The 18095-nt window shown below is 42.0% G+C and overlaps 1 pseudogene; it reads right to left on the bottom strand.

Moving 5' to 3' along the window:
- Positions 1-3310: 3310 nt before the first annotated feature.
- LOC147423946 (uncharacterized) lies at positions 3311-12949 on the bottom strand (annotated as a pseudogene).
- Positions 12950-18095: the final 5146 nt, after the last annotated feature.

Genomic DNA, 18095 nt, shown 5'->3' with positions numbered 1-18095 from the left:
TCTTCTGCCATAGGCAAAACAACTCTAACAGCAGCAATCCTTGCAGCAAGACCTGCAACATCCTCAACATCGCCTACATCCTCAAAACCACGGCGTACATCAATGCCCTGCACAATGTTCCAGATGCCCTTTGACACACGAACATGTTGCATCGTATAAGCCCACATAGGGTAGTTGTCCCCATCCAACTGTCCTCAGCAGCAAACATCTTGAACACATCTATCTGTGTTGTTGTTGTCAGCCATGGTAAATGCTGCACTTGATGTGAAAACTGCCCAAAAATAGGAGAAACGGAGTAGGAACAACACGTGCTATATAGCACAAACCGTAGAAGACTAGAAGGCACCTGTTATGCTGAAAACGGCACTGACAGAAATTCTGCATAAAATGACGAAATAGCTTGTGCAGTACTGCTTGTAGTGGAAATGGAGGCCGAAATGAGCCCAAATCAAAAATCTGAGCAGACCTAGCTCTTTGAGCTAACCCGAAATATTTTTCGACCTGCGCTCGCCAAAGCTCACTGAAATCGGAGAAAGTGAGCAGGCGCGTACTGGAGCAGCTGGCGACTAAGCCCGGGAGGATGCAACCTGCTCTGATACCAATTGTTGGAATTAGGGTTGCAGAGAAACACACACATCTTGGAGAAGACGAAGAAAGCTCAAGGCACACAATAGAGAGTGTATTACTTAGTGTGAAATGGAAAGATAGATAGCCCTAAAGTGATGGACGTATATACAATGCACGGGGAAAAAACCTCCTAAAGAGGGAAAAAATGCCCCGACGGTCCTAGTGTGTTCACACACATCACTACCACATGTATATGGTAACATACATACTCTGCATCAAAAAAGAAGATTGACCATTTTGCAAGCTCCGACGCAGTGCATATGGAATATAACAATGAGCCGAAATCAAAGTGATGAGCCTCAAAATTTCCAGAGAGCACCTCCAGAGGCTCCCATTCCATAAATGTTGACGGAGAAAATACTACACAATCCAAACACCATGACCACAGAGTTTCATCATTAGAGACTTCATGCAAAATCATAGCATTTGCTAGAAACAACATTAGAAATACTTACAATTAGTAGGAAAGCGCTTGCGATCGACGTCCTTGATTTGTAGTTGAGAAGCTTTGTAGACGTGTTGTGTCTTCACTTGCTTGCTTCCATCGGCCGCATGCTTCATCTTCAATATACGACCCTTCCAATGATGGGACTTCAATCCAATGGACCACCAAGAGACTTTGTGGGCTCCCTTTGTGCTTGGTCGCATTGTCACCCACATCCTTGTCACAAATCTTGTTGTTACCCAATGGCCATTGTCTTCTTGCTAGCTCCTGTAGCAGAATGAGTCTACCCTTGATAGAGGTCTACGACTCATGGTATCCAAGCTTCTTGCATTGTGCAAGTTGAAGCTCCCTTAGCCCTAAATCTTTGCATATACTTTGCAAAAATATACATTTGTTTGCTGTTTTATTTTGAAAGAGAATCAAAATTTTCAAAGGCTATTGATATTTTTTACTCCTCCAAGTTAGTTAGAGAAATTCAATTTTACAAAGAATTTGCTAATTTTAGAGAAGTAATTTTTTTATTTTTGAGCTTTTCATGTAAATTGAAGTTTCATGAGATTTTGATGTTATATACAAAAGTAGTGTCTCATTTACTAAAATCTTTTATTTGAGCAATTTTTGTGGCTTAAGTCAGTGATGTGACTCATTACAAGTTTTGTACCCTTTAGAGAGAGAGAGAGAGAGAGAGAGAGAGAGAGAGAGAGACTGGCAATTGAAGTTTATTTTCGTGATGAATTGATATCCAAAGTTCAATATATTTAAGAAACAGAACTTTATATTGTGAATAAAATACTAATTTTTTAATAAAATTTGTTAACATCATAGAGAGATGAATGAAAGAGGATCGTAGACTTTTTAAGATGGATTTTATTTGTGTGTATGGTTATCATAGTTAATATTATAAAAGCTTTTTTTTTTGTTTGTCTATAAATATAACTAATTCTATGAAGAGTTAGTTGACAAAAAATTATGATGATTGTCCTTTTTTTATATGTGCGTTATGATTTGATATGAGATACTTTGATAAAAAGAATCAACATGAACATCTATAGATATTATACACATTTGTAAGCAAAATACTCTCCATGACCACGTTACCGACCAAGTATTTTGTGTACATAGTACACATTGAATATACATGCATGTTCAATTTATATGGTCTTCATATGGCCGGGTGAACAACCTGAAAGTCACATGTATATATAAATACATGCTTTTAAAAAACAACACTTTCTAGCTGCATTGTCCGATTTCTGCTCAAATCTAAAGACCTTTAAGTACAAGCATCATATGGCCACATTACCAACCGATGCCTATATGTTTTCTTTGCATCGGGAAGAGAAGTTGATGTACCATAATGATACTAGTATTGCTGCATTATAGACGTAGCACCCATAGGGTAAGTCAATACTTACCACAAGGACACCATATTTCCCACGTAACTGAGGTGATACCCCGTGGTAAGTGTCGTTCCGTAGAAAGACTAACACACACACACCCATTGTGTGGCCAGCTACTCTAATATTTTCGTACACTATGACACAGGCAACACTACCACACAAATACACGAGTCGTGTGGTTCACTACTCTGCTATTGTCGTGCATTGCGATGCAGAGCATGCTCCCACATGATCCCCTCACTCCCTCTCTCTTCTCGGCGTACCCGCCGCAAAGGTCTCTCTCTCTCTCTCTCTCTCTCTCTCTCTCTCTCTCTCTCTCTCTCTCTCTCTCTCTCTCTCTCTCTCTCTGTGAAAATGAGTTTCCGCAGGCCCGCTCGAAACCCATATAATATACCATAGTGGGCCCGTCAGGCGCTCTGAAAATGAGTTTCCGCAGGCCCGCTCGAAACCCATATAATATACCATAGTGGGCCCATCAGGCTTTTAGTTTTTCTCGACGGGCTCACGGGCCTTTTATTTTTTATGGTGGGCCCATCGGGAAAACTCAAAAGGCTGGCAAGCTTTTGGTGGATTTTCAGGTGACCATTCACCGGCTTAAATGTGATCATGCAAAGCATAATTATGTGAATATGATAATCACACATTTTAATCAAAAAAAAAATCATGTTGATGATTAAATCCTTGTCCGTTGCACACACTCCACTGACAATCACGATGGTTAGTTGGCATGCGTCCCGAGGAAGAAGAGAATCGTAGCTCTCACCTACGCATCAAGGCCTTACCATCACTGCTCTTCAACTACTACAAATAAACTGCTTGCGCGCCATCATCACTTCGGTCATTTGTGCTTGCTGTAGAGAACAAGTCCATCCTTCTCCTTTGGTGTCTCTTCTACGCCTTGAACAAGACCTTCAGGCCAGCCCAACATAGAGATGCCATCATGCTACCAATTCCATACAATTCTATCCACAAAAACCAAACTTATTCGGTATTTCAACCAACCTTGACTTCAACATTTGGCCAAGTTTAGCACTAGCCAGGAGATCGACATCAAGGAGGTGATGCTCCATCAATGTCCACAAGGAAGAAGCTCATTCAAATTTTCTACAATCGAGGTTCTTTCAAAAAGATTGAATTTGCAAGATTTTAATATAAAACGGGTTTTAATGTTTCAAAGTTTACAAAGGCTCCTTGTTATTGAAAGATTCTCACGATTACCTTTATCTTGTGCAACCCATTTTATATGCTCTATCTTTTGAGCATTATCTTAATTACTAAATCACATATGAGCCTTTCAAGCCTTGTAACACACCCTAAGTATATGTATGCTCCCCTATTTGGAGATGATATTGTAATTGAATGCCTCTGAGAACTAGACACCACCATATCTATGAATGGTAAGACCTTTATCGTGATCACAATCACGTGTATGGCCACCGCTCTACCCGCTTTGTATGACATGCCTATCAAGGCATTTGCACTCATTGCAAGATGCATTTCTATGAACCATCTCCTAAGTCACCATTAGTTGTGGACTTCACACTCTCGAGCAATCGAATCGACAAACATCAAGAACAAGACCATGAAAACAAAGGCGAAGAAGAACCGATGATGATGAAGAATAAAGATATCATGAGACTCAATTCGTTGCACGATATCAATAACATACACATGAATGAGTGATATGAATTTGCACTATTGTAGGACTACCTTGTGAGCTTAGGATGAGTACTGTTGAGCCATGAGTGATGAATCTGTTATGAGAACCACCATGATGAATCATGTACTACACCTAGATGCATCAATAGAGCTTAAGAGTACATCGTTGTAAGATACATAAAGACCATGATATTTGTAAAACTTTCCAAGTTAATCTTAAGGAGACATTTATTGGGATACGCCCAACTTGTGGCTCCTATGGAAAAGACCTCCATCCATTTGGGATGGATAAGACACAATGATTTGGTCCAATAGGAAGGAGGTACAAATTCTCTAGCCAATAGATGCAAGTTCTTAAGCCTATATAGGAGGCTCACATGTATGGAAGTTCAAGAGATTAGTGAATGGAGTTCATTTTAGTATTTGTACATTTCCATTTTCTCACCCCCTAAAAATTCTTACAGAAATCCACTTTTGTTTTTGAGGACAAAAACATTGCTCCAAGGGGGCAGTATTGTAAGGCCAAGGGCAGAGCTGAGCTGAAAACTAAGCACGGGGGCTCAAGCACTTTATAAAGAAGCTCAGAGTAGGATGGGTGGAGCAAGAAGTTTCAATCTCACTCTTGGTCTTAGACCTTAGGCTTGATTATAAATAGAGGTCTTCGGCTGCAAGCCCCTGAGTCTTGCCAACACCAATTGTAAGGCTCCTACGAGGTAAGTCCTCTTCTATTTCTTGTCTTGTTATCTAGCCATGTTCTTGCAATGAAGCCTTGTCTTGTGAGTCAAGTCTTATCGTTTAAGTTTTGTAATCAAGTTTCCTAATCAAGCATTAAGTCTTCCAATCAAGATTAAGTTTATAAATAAGATCCAAGTTCTTGTTAATTGTGAGCACTCCTTTCCCTCTCCTCTAGCCCGAGATGGCTCATAACAACTACAATGAACACTTACCCAACTATTTTTTGCCTCAATTTTTCAACAAAATTATTCCAAAGCAGTTTTTTTTGGGTTGTACACGTACTCACACTAGTGTGAAATTAAAGCCCTTAATTTTCCAGCCCCTATATATATATCCCCCCCCCCCCCCCCCAAAAAAAAGTGTTGCATAGCTCTCCATCGCCATTGCCTTCTATGCCTCCTCACCCCACTACCTTTCTCAAGCCTCCTAAGCATGATATACCCCCCTCTTTTCTTGCAAGTCATGAGGAATCCCAAAACTCGAGCGAGATTTTTCGAGCAATCGCTAAAACGAGCAAGACAAAGCAAGGCACACTATACAAAACAAAAACCAAAAATGATTTCTTAGGTGACTTCAAGCACACACACAAAAAAAATATTGCACCTATTTTTAATGGTAAACCGACCACAGACTTTTGACAGACAAAATCCATTGAACAAGGGTTTGGTAGAATGTTTCCTTTGAGGGGCTAAAAGAGTTGGAACCATTACAATGGCATGTTGATATTACTCTCCTTGAAACTCGCTGCTAGATATTGGAAGCTTATTGCTACCACCAATGATCCTTGTTGGGAATAGTGGTGCCATGATTCCAATGGATATAAATCTCTTATTCCTACCTTCCTTACACATAGGACCTCATAGAGGTTGTTAACAATTTGGGTTATATACATTAAGCATCACATATGACACATTGATGCATGTATAACATGGATGTAATATGTTGTAGTTCCATTGCTTCCATAAAAAGGGCGATGAAAAAATATTCCCCAATTCCAACCCCCAACCACAAGCCTTAGGCTAAAAAAGTAAGGTTGTTGCCACTCATACAAATCTCATGAATAAGGAGAGTCTTGAAGCTTGAGCTTCTCTTCACTTCTTTTTCTTCTTCTCCTCTCTCACTCTACCTTAAGTTATTGTGGGTTGATGTACGATAACATACTATGCATTTTAAAGTTCCTCTAGAGAAAACGGTGGGAACTTGAAAATAATTATCTTATTGCGATGAGTCCATTCTTTTGAGAAACTCCACATCATAGTATATATTAAAGTTTAAATCAAACCATCATCTATGATGTAGCCTTCCATAGAGGGGGTAGGAAAGTTGATGGTGTTGCCAAAGGTGGTGGTGACAAAGGTGTAAAGGGAGGTGGTAATGGTGGGCGATTATAAGGAGTACTTTGATAGAAGAGTACGCAAGGTGGATAAAGTTATGAACAATTTTCCTAGGATAACTTTGCCCATGTACCAGCTATCTTTCACCCACCCATATCGATAGAAAAAAGAAACCTATGCTTAGTGTAATTCCACCAACAAATCTTGAGATTTATCTTCAAAATTTAAAGTGGAAGGTGAGAAGACCTACAAACTTTAAAGAAATTTTGTGTAAAAAAACTTCTCCTAAATTTTCCATGTTTATATGAGCACTGCTCAGAGTTCCTAGACTGCTCGGGGTTCCTAGTCTGCTGACTTATCCGTCTTGCCTCGACCCAGATTACTCACCCAACGGACGATGCCCTATATTGAACACACCTCTTAGAGCCATGGTGTATGACTGTAATTGTAGCCCTCTCTACTGCTTTTCTTAATGCGGCTCAACCCTCAATTTTTGTTCGTAATCTATCTGCTGTTTGGGAGTTGTAGGTTTATCAATGCCTTGTAGCAACTCAAATGGATGGTAGTCCAACTTTGCATCTGCCTGCCTATAGAATGATGTGGCCCAGGCCTTGATCAACCATCCTTACATCGCCTATTGGCCCTTGGGACATCAAAAACCATCTTGGGATAGTTTTGCACGGGCATAGTTCCACCCCAGCCTACGCACATAAGCAAACAAAGCTTGCAAGACCCAACTGTGCCACTCTCAACAGAGTGGGCAAACCTCGTCTGTACCCCCGCCTTGTAGATGGTTGAAGAGTTCACACGCAAAGCTACTTTTGCTTGCCAAGTTTTTGAAGCGTTTTTGTTCTCTCTCATCAAATGTTTCTTGAAAGCGTATGGCATCGTTGTATAGCACAACCTTGAGCATGGCTTGCATCTTGTCGTGAGACACCAAGTTTTCCATAATCTTTAATCATCAAGTGTAGCCAAAAGCGTGTGGCTTCCTTCTTATATGGCGACAATCCAACAATAACTTGCACCCTACGTCTGTAGCCGAGTATCATCACCCACCTCTCAATCTGATTGTTAACATCATCGGCGGGTGGTTGCCGCTTTTGACCAGCAATATATAGAGCTACTTCTTAAGACTGTATACAGCTTTCTTATGAAGGGCACGCCAGCTTCCATGGCCGTGTTGATGTAGGCGCTCAACTCCAAAACCCCTTCTTTAAAGCAGGGAGCTCGCCCCTTTATTTTTACGTCTGGTTAGCCAAGCCTACTTTGTTATTCGTGATCAATAAGCTCTTTTGAGAAGAATGTGTGTGTGTGTGTGTGTGTGTGTGTGTGTGTGTGTGTGTGTGAGAGAGAGAGAGAGAGAGAGAGAGAGAGAGCATGAGGAAGCCGATTAACGTGATTATGTACTGGAGCATGTTCGTTTGCGAGAGCAGTACTGGCGCGATTTGTCTCGTTTTGCATCATGGCCATGCCTTGATTGTACAAGCTCTGATGTCTGCAGAATAGTAAACGAAAACGTGCTTCATTTTCTCCGAACATTAATCAAACGAACCAACCAAATAAACGAACTTGTCCATATTGTTATGTTGTAGCGGAGTAATTATACGTCTTTGCTTCGAGATGATCAAGACGTTGTTGAAAGGGGGACAATACACTGTTCTGAGGATCAGCAATCCAGCGGCGCCGTGGATCAGGTAATGGAGTCCGTCGAACATACACAATTGATGGGGCCCTCAATATTATATTACTCCCAGCGGTAGATGGGTATGAAACTGGTCGAGTTTGTTGGGGCTAGTGCTGGGGCTGAGGCCTAATAATTAGCGCGCGATGTCGATGCTGCAGGCCTGCACTAGCAGGACCAAAGTACGGACGAGGGGGATTAGGATTCGGATCTGCCGGAGTATGAATATAGATGGGAGTAAGTATCGATCAGGACGCGGAGCGTAAAGATGTTGATGATCACGCGCCTGAGCCAGACAATCACAAGCAGTAAAGTTTTCAGAAGGTACTGCCGGACACTGATTTAACAGGAAAGTTTTCAACATTAGCAGCAAGCCATCGATGATACAGAGCAGCGCCATTACCAGCAAAAGTCTAGTTATATGGTTGAAGAGCTACCTGAGCAGAGAATATTTGAATGGACTAGGGCTCGTTACCAGGAGTGCCAGGCGGATATAAACTAGCCAAATGGGGTGGAGGAAGGAGCGAATACGAAGGATTAATACCGTCCTGGGCCTGCTCCTGCGACCGTGCCGTCGCAGAATCTACTAGATGGCGATTGTATTCCTGTGTGCTGCGAGCCGCGAGACGTCGACGTCTCTATGTGGGACGGCCCGTAATTAGAAAATGGAGAGGCTTAATCCGTCTCTGTGTGCGAGGGCGCGTAATTCTCAGGCTGTTAGGGGTGAGGTCGCTCTGTAACTGTGCTTGTCCACCCCCTTGTAAATATAATTCGACAGCAGTCGAGCTGGTACTGGCTTGCGGATCACTATGGGAATACTCTCAGCAAATACTCTCTCTAGCCATCCGCGCCGGCACGGATGGCTACAGAGAGATCAGATATCAATATTTATATAGTGTGCAAACTACATGCGACTAAATAATTGGCATGCATGTGCGAATACTTTCTCTCTGCAAATACTCTCTCTAGCCATCCACGCCGGCGTGGATGGCTAGAGAGAGATTGGGTTTCAATATTAGTCTAATGCTTTTTAAAGGTAATGTAGTGAGATAACCGGATTTTTGGCCAAAATATACGTATTTATCAAGATTTATAAATAAAATTTTCAACTTTTGACTTCAAAAGTCAAGGTCCAATTGAATTACAAGTGGGATTTTTAATTCAAGAGATGAACACTACAAACCGGGACATGTGAGCACTCGTTCTTAATCTTTTCCTTTTGAATAGGAAGCCTTGAGTTCAAGAGTCATTAGATAGATCTTTGAGGTTATTTGGGATTGTCGCACTATGCAGTATGTAAAACTTCTCCTCGCTTCCCATCTCTCTCTCTCTCTCTCTCTCTCTCTCTCTCAAGTGTGGTAGATTGGTTATGCCATTTCCCTCTTGAATAATAAATCTTGAGTTCAACTCTCGTCGGATAGATCTTTGAGGTCTCTTGGGATAGCTTCCAACGACGTTAAAATTCTCTTCTTCTCGGGTGTGTGTGTGTTAAAAGAGGAGGAAAATGGTATAACCTTTCTATCACCCAAGTGTGGTAGATTGGTTATGCCATCTCCCTCTTAAATAATAGGTCTTGAGTTCAACTCTCGTCGGATAGATCTTTGAGGTCTCTTGGGATAGCTTCCTACGATGTTAAAATTCTCTTCTTCTCAGGTGTGTGTGTGGGTGGGTGTGTGAGTGTGTTAATAAGAGGAGGAAAATGGTATAACCTTTCCATAACCCAAGTGTGGTACATTGGTTATGCCATTTCCCTCTTGAATAACAGGTCTTGAGTTCAACTCTCGTCGGATAGATCTTTGAGGTCTCTTGGGATAGCTTCCTACAACGTTAAAATTCTCTTCTTCTTCTCTCTCTTCTCTCTCTCTCTCTCTCTCTCTCTTTCACACACACACACACACACACACACACACACATGGCTAGACATAGATGCTTACCTTATTAGTTTCTCCCTTGTGTTCTTCACTACTCAAAACAAACCATTTATTGATATTTGTTTTAAGATTGGGAAACCAAGTTTATGGAAAAATATGAGGTATTTAAAGGAATCCATAACCACAAAAGAAGCCCAATTTCAAATCTTCAAAGTGAAGGCCCCGAAAATAATTACAATCAAGATTTGAATGGCTCAACGAGGAGATTTACACCACAATCTAATGGTGCTCTCTCTCTCTCTCTCTCTCTCTCTCATTTGAGTTGAAAATGTTTTTAAGCATCCATAAAAATTCTCACACCCCTAAGCTTTGAGGTTGTCACATTGTATGGTAAAAAGATTCTCAATATTTTATTTGTTTCCAAATAAATTTTTCCAATTATGACAATCTTTCTAGTAAATTTTAGGCATAGAACTCTAATAAGTTTGGTAGTTGTTTTTGTAAACTAGTTAAAAAAGGCTTATGTTGGTCAATTATGGAAAAACATGATTTTGTTGTAACAAAACAAGTCTTTCATAATTAATGGTGTTTGTCTGCCGTGTGTAATGTAAGAAGGGTGAAGATCACAACCTTGTAGTACGAGTAGGGCAAGACAGCGTGGAAGGGACAATTTGTGTATATATGAACTAATGAGGTGCAATAAATTGCTATCAATTTGATGTGGCTAAGAGGAGGAAGGGATGCACATGCTCTCAAGTATAAACAACAATCAAGAACCAAAGTACTTGACAATGGAACAATACAAATGTCCTCTTGCAAAAAGAAATATAGGAACTTGAGCATTAAGTAAAGAGCTAGAGCTCTTATTAGTCTATCAATCTAACTTCATACTAAAACATGTGAAGCCCAAGCAAGAAAAATTGGAGCACAAGCGGGGGAGACTACAATTGGATAAAGAAAGATTGAGCCTAAGGAGAAGATAACACTTTCAAATATTGTGTTAATTTGTTTAAAAGTAAACTTTGATCTTTTGGAATTTAGGAAGTAGTCTATCCATTGATAACCCTGGTTTGTTGGTTGATCAATATACAACAAACAATAAATATTTTGTTGACGACGAGATTTACTATATTGCATACAAACATTTGCTCGGGTTTGTCTTTGTCGCTCAGTGCATGGTAAGACTCCAAGTCATACGGCTCATGTGACCTTTTTTTTTTTTCTTTTTTTTTGGGGGGGGGGGGGGGGGGGGGGGGGGGAGTCTATATTTATCGTGCCCTTTCGAGGGCTAGCATGCAGACATCACTTTCGTATGTGTGTGTGTGTGTGTGTGTGTGTGTGTGTGTGTGTGTGTGAGAGAGAGAGAGAGAGAGAGAGAGAGAGAGAGAGAGTTGAAATTGAGAGAAGGGGGAGAGACATGAAATCATCTTGAGAGAATCTCCGATTTTCTTTTTTTATGCTATAGGGAACACGTACCCTCCATTTGATTTTTTATTTATGTCCTCTTGTCCATTACTTGGCAGGCCATCGTGATGTTTCACCTTGTTTAGAGGTCAAAACAGAAAGTTTCAACCCCTTTCAATTTTGCAAATGAAGGAGCATTCCCAGCTAAGCATTGACTCAAACTCTTATAGAAACAAGTGATGAGATCATGAGGCCTACCACCTAGGGATAATTGTGCAAGTAAATTTAACAGGTGAGAAAATCATGAGGCATGCTCCATAGACTAAAACAAGGGGTAAGGGAGTTTGTCGAAGTAGACAAACAAGAAGCGAGCACAAAATGTTTTTGCTATGTTCAAACATTTCAAAATAATATGTAAATGGTTATTATTGATATATGGGAAGTAGAGGCAACGTTGTATGTTGTAAAGATACAGCTATTCATAGCAATAACCATTTAGAGACAAGAAGGAAGTTATTTGGGGCTACTAAAACACTTTGTTTTAAAAGGATGTGGTTGAAAATAGTATCTCTTGTGGAGCAAAACAATTTTGAATGAAGGTGTTCACTAGTGCAAGAGACTTCCTTCCATAGAGCAAGCAAAATTACACATGGCTTGAAAAGGAAGTTGGACCACAGACCTCCAAAGTACACAACAACAATGGGCAACATCTACTACTGCAAAGCACACCTAACCACACCATATGTCTTCGACTAACTAATGTCCATAGCCACGTTTCATAATCCATGCTTCATGCACAAAGTGTAAGTTGTTTGATTAGGCATAAATTTGTTGTCATAGTGAATTCTAAAGTCACATTCACTTCAAGTATTAGATGAATAAAGCAGTAGATGATCAAAAAGTCAAACCACAAATTCTTACCTTCACGCGGACAAGGACACTAAAAAGACCAGAACGGTACCACATCTGTAACATGAAATTTGTAGGAATTTTATGCAACTTGTCCTAGTTGCTACAACCTCTCCACAACTTTATATGATGGCAGATGATCTTGATGCTTGAAAACAATCAATTTTTCAACCAAACATAATTGCTTTTTATGGATTGTCCAAAAGGAAATCTTAAAAATTTGAGCTAAGTTTTACTAATCTACACTATTTTCCTCAAAACCTAGGTTGGATTTTTCATTTTCCTCTTCCTCTCAATCCGCGTTTTTCAATTTCAAAGTGGCACGACTGTAAGCTGAGACACTTTTTTCAAACACTGCTCCCATCCTTAGTAAGCCCTTGACGCTCACCAATGATGGTGCCTCCTTGATGATTAATTGAGTGCTAAGACATTTGCATCACTTTTACACTACTCTCTCTCTCTCTCTCTCTCTCTCTCTCTCTCTCTCATCATAACAAGCTGTTGAGCATAATACTTCAAGCATAAGTTTGTCCCCAAAAGGAAAATGCAACCAATGTTATCACCAAATACATACATTACTCTCATGATAGTTCAACAATCACTCTCATACGAATTTCCTAAAGGAAGATCTTCAAAAGAGTTCATCATTTTACTAGGAAAATTTCTGCTAACCCTTGCTGGCAATGTTACAAGAGATCCAATATTACAAAATCCTCATTAAGATTTTCACCCTATGTGGCGACCGTACTCTCTGCCAGTGGCGTTAACGAAGAGGTGTAACACAATTTGTCAGTGATGGCAACTGCATTCATAGCATTGGGAAGATCCTGCTTGTTTCCAAGGACAATAAGCATGACATCCCGCAGCTCATCCCCATTAAGCATTCAATGAAGTTCATCGTCGCAAGCTTCCACCACAATGATTCGCATCATTGCTGTCCACGACAAAGATCAGGCCTTGGATATTCTGGAAGTAGTGCCTCCAAAGAGGGCGAATCGAATCCCGATCCCAAATATCCCACTGTGAAACTGATGTTCTTGTACTCCACAGTTTCAATATTAATAGACCCTATGGTTGGCATGGTATTCATGATCTTGCCAAGCTTGAGCTTGTAGAATATGGTGGTTTTTCTAGCAGCATCGAGATGAACCATCAAGATGCGCATCTCCTTCTTGTTGAACATTCGCTAGAAGAGCTTGATGAAGGTGAGACCCATAGTGACTCACTCTTTGGTATGCACACACAGGGAGCACATGTCACAAATGGGTGACATGGCATAGCATGGCCCTGGACACAAACACGGTGAGGCAGCAGAGGAACACACACACCCTCCCCAGCTGGTAGTCATTCCCGGAAAATCGGTTGTCATGCTAACGTGGCATACCATACGGCAGATCCCGTGATTTGTGGCGCTGAGTTACTGACGCGGCATACTGTACAGAAAAGCAGGCTGAATTGTACGGGAAAGCATTGCTGAAATTCTACACAAGCTTTTGGAGAAGCTTTGTGTCACGTGCACATCTAACCCTACGTGTACATGGACAAGCTACTTCATGACAGGGTTCAGTTCAGTTAGATTAGGAAGTGTTCTGGCACTTTTGTGAGTCTGTTCTCGCAGACCGTGCATGCCCAGACACTTAGAATGGATGCATATCCTCTGGTTGCACACAGCATGATCATCAAATTTCTATCAGAACCCATCAGGAGAATTTTTACAGTGCATAGACCTGTTTTTCCCATTTTTGACATTTTTCACTTATTATTTTTAAGTGACTTTTGTTGGGAACTACGTTGGGCAAATTCACTAAGCCAGTATATAAGCAAATCTAGCGCTAGCACTTTCTAGCAGAAGAGGCAGCAGGAGTACTTGCTCAACAGGCAACTTCTCAACAGGACCCCCAAGATGCTCTAGCAGTTTTGCATCACAACAGAGAAGCTAGCGTTTTTGTTCAGCAAATCAGCCTGGCAACAGCACATCAAATTCCTTAACGTTAGCAGATTCCCACCGTAGCAAACGATTTTCAGCCCTAGCATTTTTGCATCAGCAAGACCAACCAGCGTTTTTGCAGATCTTCGCGACAAAACCAACAAGAAGACCAGCGTTTTCAGTATTCAGCATAGACACTTCGCAGAACAACTGCATTGGGCAAATTCACTAAGCCAGTATATAAGCAAATCTAGCGCTAGCACTTTCTAGCAGAAGAGGCAGCAGGAGCACTTGCTCAACAGGCAACTTCTCAACAGGACCCCCAAGATGCTCTAGCATTTTTGCATCACAGCAGAGAAGCTAGCGTTTTTGGATCAGGACCAGCCCTCGGGTTTTTGTTCAGCAAATCAGCCTGGCAACAGCACAGCAGATTCCTTAACGTTAGCAGATTCCCACCGTAGCAAACGATTTTCAGCCCTAGCATTTTTGCATCAGCAAGACCAACCCGCAACAAATCCTCGCCGCAGGGTCAGATCCCGCGAAGTTTGCAGTTTCAACCCGGAAAACGCAGATTTCACCATCTGCGTTTTCAACGCATCGTCGTTGCATCCTCGTCAACAACATCGTCACCGACATAGAGTCAGAATTCAGCAAATAAAGACTTGCAGATTTCAGCCATTAGCGTTTTCAGGTTTCAGCCCGTCTCGTCGTCGTCCTCATCGTCGTCGACATCATCGGCAAGTCCAAAGCATTGTAGAGATTTGTGCAATCAATAGTAGACCGCTCTCGCCATAGAGAGTGGGGCCTTCGGAGGAGGGTTTGACAGCATTCTGGTGTCAAATTCTCTTCTCTATCTATCTCTCAGTCTCAGCACCTTCATTCACAGTGTTCACCACTTTGTTTGTGTCCATTGCACTCTCTCACTAAAGGAACGGAAGGCTCTCCCTTCCATAAGTAAAAGGAACCTTGAGCACAATTCGGAGCACTCATCTTGAGCAAAGTTCAACATTCACTTCTGTTGAACCTTACATTGGTATCAGAGCTTTGGCAGCGCTCTATATCACTCAAGGAAAGAACCACAGAAATTTTTTTTGCTTGTTGCAGTCGCACGTAACCCAAGTCCACTTGGGCGTGTCGATTCCTAATCGTGGTTTGAAGAGTGACAGGAAACCCTAGAAAGAAGGGCTTGTCCAGCCTCCCCTTGTGCCTCTTTTCACTCATTGAGAGCGGACCGTGCACTTAGCGGCCGGCCAATCAACGTGAGGTGGGAAAAAGCAACCTTGGTGTGAGCGCAAGGCCGCCAAGGGGTGCGCCCGCGGAAAAGAGTAGAACTCGGGTGAAGAGAAGATCCTTCTCTAATACAGATTACAAGCGACAGAAGAACCGCAAGAACCTCAAGACCCACAAGAACCCAAGTTCCTCGTGAACTTAAGAACCCAAGACTTTAGTGGATGGTCATCACCCGAAGCAGATGGAGAGTTTCGTGGATGGTCATCACCCGAAGCAGATGGATACTTTGCATGGAGGTGGTGATGGGAGTGGCGAAGAAGAGTTTTCCCCACCAGGACCCTCCCCCTTCCCCATCTATGCCAAGGATTGCACTAACTCCTATGGAGGCTTTCGACAAGACGATGATGGACAGAAAGTTAGAACGCAAAGCAAGGAAGTTATAACGCGAAGCACGAACAACAGAAGGAATGGCAGAAATTGATCGTAAGTACCAAGAAAGAATGGCAGCCATAGCGCGTGAGAGCAAACAAGTACGCTTGAAAGCCAAAGAAAGACAAGCCGAATTGGATCGTGAACGCGAAGTAAGAGAAGCAGCATTTGATCGCGAGAACAAAGCAAGAAAAGCAATGAACGACCGACACATAAAAGAGATGTTGCAACTCTTTTCTCAAGTGCAGGCACAGATGCAAGAGATTCAGGAAAAGGAGACTCTCTCCGTCTCTTCTGCTCCCAAGCATGACCCACATGATTTGCATGGCAATGATAAGCATGATGATTTGCATAATCAAGATATGATTTCTCACAATTATGATGATTTGCATGAAGATGATGTGATTGTTCACAAGGATGATGTGTCAATTGCTACTTTCTCTAGTGAAGCTAACCTCCTGGCAGAGACGATCAATCACGAAGCACTGATCTTGGCTCTCGAGTCAAGGTCCACCTCAAGAAGAACCGATCTTGGCTCTCGAGCCTAGGTCCAAAGAACCCCCTCAGGAAGAACCGATCTTGGCTCTTGAGTCGAGGTCCAAAGAACCCTCTCAGGAAGAATTTTGTGTTCAAATGATTAGTCAACACGCATTGTTCGAGTGTTTCATTCATGATGCTTTCCTGTATTTTAGTCATCGTCCTTGTGTGATCCATTTTCACAGGCATGGCATATTGCACAATGAACACGATTCACTCATGACTCATGAAAAGATGAAATGTTTGCAGTCACGGAAGTCACATTCCATGTCTCTTCCTTGGCATGACACAGTATCAGAAAGAGCACAAGAAAGATTGAGCATCAAGCATGGGCATGTCCATTGTGATTTGCCACAATTAATTGATTTAGATCAAAAACACAAGATTCGATCTCATTGTTTGCATTTGTTTGATGAATGGTTTGACACTCCGTCTCTCTGTTCATCTACATTGCGTGCACAGTCTTTAGAGAAGACAAGAGCTTTTCCAGACACTTTACATGGAATGGGTACGTTCATGTTTTTGTTTTGCAAGTGGTTTCAGGAATTTTCAACCTCGAAAATTCTTGAAGAAGGTAGACGCATGACTCTAGATGAAGTTGAAGCATCGAAGGAGCCTCAGAAGACTTTGTGTCACTTTCGGTGAGGCCCAAAGAAGCAAGCATTGCAGACCTTTATGAAGTTCAAGTATCACTTGAGTCACGCATCAGAGTGGGCCGGCGAAGAGTCTTTTTCAGGATTCCAGATGTTGTTGGCGATCTTCCTCGACGCCATACAATTCGGTACCAGTACCTCACTTTGAAAAGGAGGGGATGTCACGTGTACATCTAACCCTATGTGTACGTGGACAAGCTACTTCATGACATGGGTTCAGTTCAGTTAGATTAGGAAGTGTTCTAGAACTTTTGTGTGTCTGTTCGTAGACCATGCATGCCCAGACACTTAGAATAGATGCATATCCTCTCGTTGCACACAACATGATCATCATATTTCCATCAGGAGCATTTTTATAGTGCATAGACCTATCTTCCCTATTTTTGACATTTTTCACTTATTATTTTTAAGTGACTTTTGTTGGGAACTGGGGATGGGAAATTCACTAAGCCAGTATATAAGCAAACCTAGCGCTAGCACTTCCTGGCAGAAGAGGCAGCAGGAGCACTTGCTCAACAAGTAACTTCTGAAACCGGCCTGTTCAATCCAAAAAGGGCGGTAGACTTTACTTCAAACCTTGATTTAGCTTTCACCCATTATTAGTCGTCTATTTTGCCTGTACTTTCAAGACACAACAAAGGGGAGAGGGATACAGGCTGCTAGATTGCACCTGTATGAGTAGACCGACACCAGATTGGCCCCTAACTTAGGCGCCCCTTTCGGTATTTCTTTATTGTTCAAAAGAGGGAATAAACGTTGTGGTTCCCTACAAGCTGCCCCGCACAAACTCGGCTGAATTTCCACTGTTCCAGCCCGATTTCGGCAGCATAACTGTACTAGGACACTTCACAGTCAGTATTCCCACGCATTGACTAACTTTCCCGACGCATACGGGCACTTTGCAAAACCTGGCGAGAATCTGCAGCACGCTGAATTCTCTGTTTTCAGCCCTGACAATGCGCCAGATCGCCTGTACAGCGGTCCCCTTACGTCCCCGAACCTCCTGGGGGTATTAGGGTCCGTTTAGGGCCAAAACCCTAAACCTGCAAAAATACACAGCAGGCTGTAATTCACTGTTTCGGGCTCCGTTTCGCGTGCCGGTCGCATCCGTAGCAAGTCCTCGAGCTCCCGCACCTGTAGGGCTACTTGCCCTTTGAATCGGACGAGATTTCTGGCGTGAAACCTCTCCGAATTCACTTGTACCTGCGGGGGAATTAGCCGCCAGCTAATCCAGTACCTGTGCAAGAGGCTCTT

This window comes from Adiantum capillus-veneris, chromosome 26 (genome assembly GCF_014529385.1).
Source record: "Adiantum capillus-veneris isolate H3 chromosome 26, ASM1452938v2, whole genome shotgun sequence".
Classification (NCBI taxonomy): Eukaryota; Viridiplantae; Streptophyta; class Polypodiopsida; order Polypodiales; family Pteridaceae; genus Adiantum; species Adiantum capillus-veneris.
This window is presented reverse-complemented; position numbering and strand designations above follow the sequence as displayed.